Source organism: Apium graveolens, chromosome 7 (genome assembly GCF_009905375.1).
Source record: "Apium graveolens cultivar Ventura chromosome 7, ASM990537v1, whole genome shotgun sequence".
Lineage (NCBI taxonomy): Eukaryota > Viridiplantae > Streptophyta > Magnoliopsida > Apiales > Apiaceae > Apium > Apium graveolens.
Genome location: NC_133653.1, coordinates 20,287,001 through 20,293,728, shown reverse-complemented (window position 1 = coordinate 20,293,728; position 6,728 = coordinate 20,287,001). Strand labels below are relative to the sequence as shown.

Sequence of the window (6,728 nt, the reverse complement as noted above, 5' to 3'; positions counted from 1 at the left end):
TTTTTTGCACATTAAGTAGGGTTATAAGAAACTCACTACTTATAATCTTGTGAGAAACAAAATGTTAGTCTCATAATTTCAAAGAAAATAATTTGAAATATCATAATTAGTGATTTTTTTTATTTTCACACATAAACGTAACTATTATATGCCTTTATAATTTTTTTCAAACTAAATATTTTTCAATGGGCATCTGTTTATCACAATTTGTTTTTTGCATTTTCTATCACAATTCAAAAAAAAATGTTTTCCGTGTTTGAAAATGCAAATTTAACTTATGTTTTTATAACAATGCATATTTGAATTGTGTTTATGCTCGAGCACAAGAAAAACTCGCGTTTTTCATGGGATATTGTAATATCTGAAATTTTGGCGAGTTATATTTCCGTGAATCAGTGTGCATTAATTATTTTTATGCAATTTATGTGAAATAATTTTTTTATTACAATTTATTTCAAAAATTAAATAACTTACTAAGCCACTTATGATCATGTATTTAATGGTTAGACCCCTTATAACGTTAGTTCATAAATGTTTCGTCATCATATTGTTAAATTTTGAAACTTTGTAAAAATTATAGTTAAATTCATTTTAGTAATTTAATATTTTTAAAATAATTTTGTAATCATTATTTCTATTATTAAGTATTATCTTGTAAAACATGTATGAAATAATCCGTTCACTCATAAATAATTTTAAAATTATTGAGAAAAATTTAATTCGTATTCTATATTTTAAAAAATAAAACTTTTATTAATTTGTACCACTTATGAACAATTTTATAAATTTATAGTTCCTTTTTAGGTATTTTTAGCATTAATTAAATATAAGAAAATAATCATTTTTTATTTAGGAAAATACGAGTTTGCCCCCGCCCCTTTTAACCCAGCTTTGCCTTATTTTTTCTTTACCGAACAACATGTCTCTCTATCTCTCTCTCATGGTTGGTTTAGAAAAGAAAAATGAAAAGATTGGATTATGTGATATTAATATAGTTTAAGGTATGTGACTCTACCCTATCTAGGGGTATTCAAAAAATCCGCCAAACCGTGAATGCGGATCAGACCACGACAATTTGAATGAAAAAAAACTGAAACCGCTAAAACCATTTTTAGTTGTTAAGTTAACCGAATTGTTTACGTATTAATGATTTTATTACATTTTCCAACAAAAAAATCGTTTAAACCAAACCGGAATACTATATAATAATATATTAAAATTCTAGTATATACCTATAAGCTAAGATTATAAATTACGGGTTTGTGTATGTGTGGGTGTATATCATATTAAAACATCAAGATACTTTTTAAATTAAAACCTGAGTTTTAATTTTTATCCTTTGGTTTGGTTTTGATTTTCAAAAAACCGTTCTTACTGGTTCGGTTCGGAAAAATGATAATCTGTTCTTTTAAGTGGTAAAAAAATATAAATGTGATAAATGATTATGATGATACTGTCATCGTAACATGTTAATACCTATGCTTATCCTTGAATCATATTTTGCATTATATTTTCTTAATAACCCTTATTCACATACTCGAATCCTTAAAATTTAAACTAAGAATGATTTCAAAGAGTTTTAATGATTTCTATGGTTGGTAAATATATTAAAATAAATATTATTTTGAACTGTTCTAATATAAATTTTCACATGAAGATGGACCCGTGCAGTATAGAATCCTGGGATAGACCGGTAGTTAAGAATATCGATATAGTTGACTTCAGGTACCTGATAGGACCAGATGGAGGTCCATCCGGATTGTTTACTTGGTCAGATCGAACTCTATTCGAGAAGTAATACTAGATACATGAATTCATGAATTTGTATGATAAAAATATGAAATACGAAAGTTGAAATGTAAACTATGTGCATATCATCCACTATCTTGTCTTAAATTAATGACTAACCGATGATTTTTAATATTTGGCAATTTTGACTTAATCTCTATAAGGTCGAAGCAATTTTTGTTTACAAAAAGTTTGAAACAATTTAGAAAATAAAAAGATTTGTATATTTTCCTATGAAATTTAAATGCAACTCAATTCGATTCAAAATAGTATATATTGAAAAAGTCGATCTTGACTCACTTTCAAATCGTTAATTGTGCTTGGCAAGTTTATCAGGTTTGTCTCACGTAGATATTAAAAAAATTTGAATTGTGTTTGATAATAGAAAAACTCAATTCACTTGCGACAACAATTTTGAATGGTAAAGAAAGTTCCTTATAAATTGATCAAAATATCTTGTTTTATGATTCAGATTCTAGTTATTAAAATTACTGATTTTTAGTAAATTAAATATTTAAAATAGATGAAAATGACATAAATTAAATGTTATATATTGTATCACATCGTGCATTTGGATGATTATATGTGATACGATTCTTACCAAAATTATAAAATTTCAAGATCACTTTTAATCGGGTGCATCTTCAAAATTAAAATAACACACTGACTTTTTCGATTCTTTGAATACTCATTTTTGATATCAAAGTACTCGAGTACTCGGTCAATTGACTTCTGAATTCTAATTACCCGAGACGAGCTCGGTTCTCTTATCCATCGGTCTAATGCACTCGGTTAATTACTAGTCCGAGTTAACAAATTACTATTACAATACTTGTTTTTGGAATATCTATTATATCTTGAAAGACGAGTAAGGAGTAAGAGTTTTTGATACAACATGGTTTGTTCCATTCAAAGGATTTTTTTAAAATATTTATATCCCCGCAAAATGTTTAAGGCCTTGCTCCCGAATTTTGACTAGGGAAGGAGTAAGAGATAAGGAGGTAAAGTACTTTTATTCAAAAAATGGGTTGAAAGTTTTAGAGGTAAATTATGTAAAATTTACATTCATGACCACTTGATTTCGCTCCATTTAAAAACACCGACGATTAACAATGAAAGTGAAACTATTTTCTTTAACTTTTACTTTTTTCCATCCTTTTTAAAATTACTGAGCAAGGGGTAAAATCTTTAAAAAAATACATTTAACAAAAACGAAGACATTTCTTTACAACAACTCAATCTTACCTATGCTCATCAACCTGAAAAATATAAAACTTTTTAAGTTGCATTGCATCTGCTAATTCTTTGGGCCATTTGACCACACTCTTCGTATAAGTACAAAATTTTACTAGTAAATCTGCCCAAGTAAAGATTTGCAAACATGTCCACAAGTATATACATGTCCACATGTATATGTAAAATAATGATGAAGCATTTCTGATAGAATAATCTATGATATAAGAAGAAAACCATGTTCAATCCAAAATGTTGCATTAAAAGTAAATCAGTAAAAATAAGAAGAGATGGAAACAACTGTGATCTTCATGTAGCTAATTAACTAGCACGGTAGCACCTGATCAATTTTTGCAGTTACAACTGTGCTCTAGAATGGCTAATGCTGATATCCATCTACATGTTTTCACATCTCATTTAGATGTTTTCAGGACCAGCTTCACTGAAATCCGCTGGGTTTCGGGGCAGAATGCACACTTCATTGATAGGACTACCTGGTCCTTTGTGCTGGTCTTCCTGAGGGCGGGATGACTCACCAGCAGCTTTTGTATACTTTCTAGGGATTGAACCTGCATTTGGTGTACCAAGTTATTTATATAGAGTAATGTTAGCTATATCAAGTGAAAGTTTCGAAATTTTATGTTTTCAAATCAGTCCAACTTCGTACCTTTCGGTCGAGAGGCAGTTTTTCCATGCTCAGCATAAGCAGTTGTCATTTCTTTGGTGCTACCATCAGTGTGTGCTGATTCTAAATCTATGATTTTACATAAATTAAAGGGCTTCTTAAGGAACTTGCTCATTTCCTTCTGCCTCAGGGATTTCAGTGATGAAAAGCTTATTTTGTTATCCAATGCATCAACACTGCGTTTCCTCTTTCTGTTACTCTCAACAGATATAGCATCATTTTGCACCTTCTGATTCCCTTCTGTTCCAGGGATGCAGAGGCTGAGAGAAAGATCCTAAAACAATATAGAGCAATAAATTAATATTGTTGTCACTAGCTATCCAATTATTGTTGTGACAGTAAGATGTAAAGACAAGATTGGAGAATATCAAATAAGTAACATAGTGGCATAACAAAATAAACAATCATAAAAAGAACTCTGTAATCTATAAAAATAATATATAAAGGCTCATACCAAATTACTGCTACTAGAGATATTTCCCCTCTGCTGCTGCTGATTCTGCAGGGTGTTTGCTATACTTGCGATTCTAGCATTAAGATCATCAAGGAGAGCTTGGCCATAGGGATGGCCTCTCTTTAATTTTCGTGAAGGCTTAACAATACCAGAAGTCTGACCAATTGCTTTTCTGATATCCTTAGGTTGTCTGTCGAATTCTTCACCTGCAAAAAGTAAGGAGACTTTGAACTACAAACCATATTTAGATAAAGAATATTATTAGAGAAAGAAAATTGGAAGTCTAACCATCATCTTCAATGTCAATGATGATAGTTTTACCCTTGTCTAAACAAGGCTGTTTTTCTGCTTGTGGAAAATTATTAGTTGTCAGCTGTTCCAGTGAAGGGGTTAATTCAATCACTCCGTCATCATCACTGTCATCCAAGATGATGACTTCAATACTAGCTTTATTAGATTCTCCTGCAGGGTAGGGTTCTTAGGTAGTAAGTAGACTTTTAACTAGAAACCATTTAGATAAAAGAATTGTTAGAGAAAGAAAATGAGAAGTCTAACCATCATCTTCAACTTCAATGATGACACTTTTACCCTTGTCTAATTCTTCGGGTGAAGGGGTTAATTCGATCACTCTGTCCTCATCACTGTCATTCAAGATGATGACTTCTGTAAGAACTTTATTTGAGTCTCCTCCGAAGTAGGGTCCTATATAAAAAAATTTAGAAGGAAAAGAAACCCAAAATGAGGAAAAAGAACATAATACTGAAAATGATATAAGTGTTAGGTAGTCAAAGTTTCCACGCACAAGTAAAAATAGACATATATATCTATCTAGGCTTTTCTTCGAGAGTAAACCCTCTTCTCCAAAGATTTGTATAGAGCACTTAATTCTATTATGAAATTTCATAAAATTCGTTACTAATGTAGAATAATAATGTATATTTATATATATAATAAAACGTTTAACAATTAAAATTTGAAAAAATAAATTGATTTTAAATTTGATTCCACAGTTGAATAATTTTGGAAAGAGTGATTTTAATAATGATTCTCTACCGAACTCTATCTCCCTCTAGGGATTGCCACGCATCTAGGCCTTTCTTTATATCTATACCAATATTAAAATTAAACAAAATATAAGAGGGTGCCCCGGTTCGAACCCAAGACGGCTACCAATAACAATATATTTAAATTAAACAAAATATAAGAGGGTGGGAGGGTTGGATTACGATGGTACAATGTTAGGACAAGAAGTTCATATATATACAAAAAGAAGCACATATACCTCCTGCTGCTCTGTGCTTAATTGAAGAATCTTTTCCTGCCAAAGGAATACAGATCTGCTGGGAATTTTGTTCAGCATTCAATCTTTGCTCAGCAGAAGTGCTAGAGCCTACAACTCTCCCGACACAGATTTCACAGCGCAATGATCTAAAGCGAGGAACATCAAGTGGTCGTCGTAGCCTTTCATAAATTTTTTCAGCGTTATTAGAACCATCAAAGGGGTTGCACACCTTTGGATTTTTAACCCTCATGTCAGCCACAAATCCCCTGGCCAGACACAATATATTAAATCGTAAGAGAACGATATTATTGTGTCATGAATAATATTCAAAACATCGAAAAAAGATAAAACTTTCAAGACATCTGCATAATATGCATAAAATAAAATATATGCTAATGAAATTGCATAGTATGAACAAAGGAGACAGTTACCGCAATGAGAAATGCTGACAGCTTTGTTCTTCCTGTAGCTGCACAACTGAAGTCATTGAGCCGTCTGAAGATATCGATTTAGTGGCCTCTACAAGTTGTTCCAAAGATTTTGAGGCTGTAGAACAACACTTATTCATTTTGTAGCAAGACTACATGAAGAGGTAAATAAACAAATTAAATTTATGTAAGCAACAAATAAATCTTGCGGGAGGGACTCTGAAGTGCCGAGCTTATTCAATTATATACATGAAATAAGTACTGTATATATTATAAGGAGATTATTACTATCAAGTAAAATCAATAATTTATGATATGAAATATATATAAAATTCATATACCGTAAGTGTAAGGACAAAAAGCTCAGGAAAAATGAGAAAATATTTAAACTTCAGGAAAAATTCTTTTTATAATTATAAATAATGTTCAGGGTTCATGAATAAATATAGTAAGCTTTTCCTAAAAAAACAAGTAGCCAACCCTATTTCTTTCCATTACAATTGACCATTTCTGAGAATTAGATTAATTGCTAACATGCATTTCACAACTTCATATATATTTCACCTCAACAGACGTATAAAAAAGTTAAAATTTTCTTTTTTGTTTTGACAAATATGTGACTTATATCCTTACAAATGAGTATTTGTTCTAAAAAATTCTCGGAGTGAGCGATGATTGAAAGGATAAACTCTTAACCACTTAATATATCCAACCCTGCTCTATAACACAATTAAATTTTAATTATTTGTAAAATACACAACTATTTCTAGCAATTCAGTACAAGTTTTGACAAAGAAAATAAGAAAAATATGCATCAACTGCTATACCCTATCCAGAACAACACACACGATTTTAATA

The 6,728-nt window shown here is 30.6% G+C and overlaps 1 long non-coding RNA gene across 1 annotated transcript; it reads right to left on the bottom strand.

Moving 5' to 3' along the window:
- Nucleotides 1-3,480: 3,480 nt before the first annotated feature.
- On the bottom strand, nucleotides 3,481-4,416 carry LOC141671083 (uncharacterized). The gene is made up of 3 exons (XR_012554939.1): nucleotides 4,161-4,416; nucleotides 3,689-3,980; nucleotides 3,481-3,590 (listed from the first exon to the last, which is right to left on the bottom strand). It is a non-coding gene; the product is annotated as an uncharacterized LOC141671083 (long non-coding RNA).
- Between the last annotated feature and the right edge of the window lie 2,312 nt (nucleotides 4,417-6,728).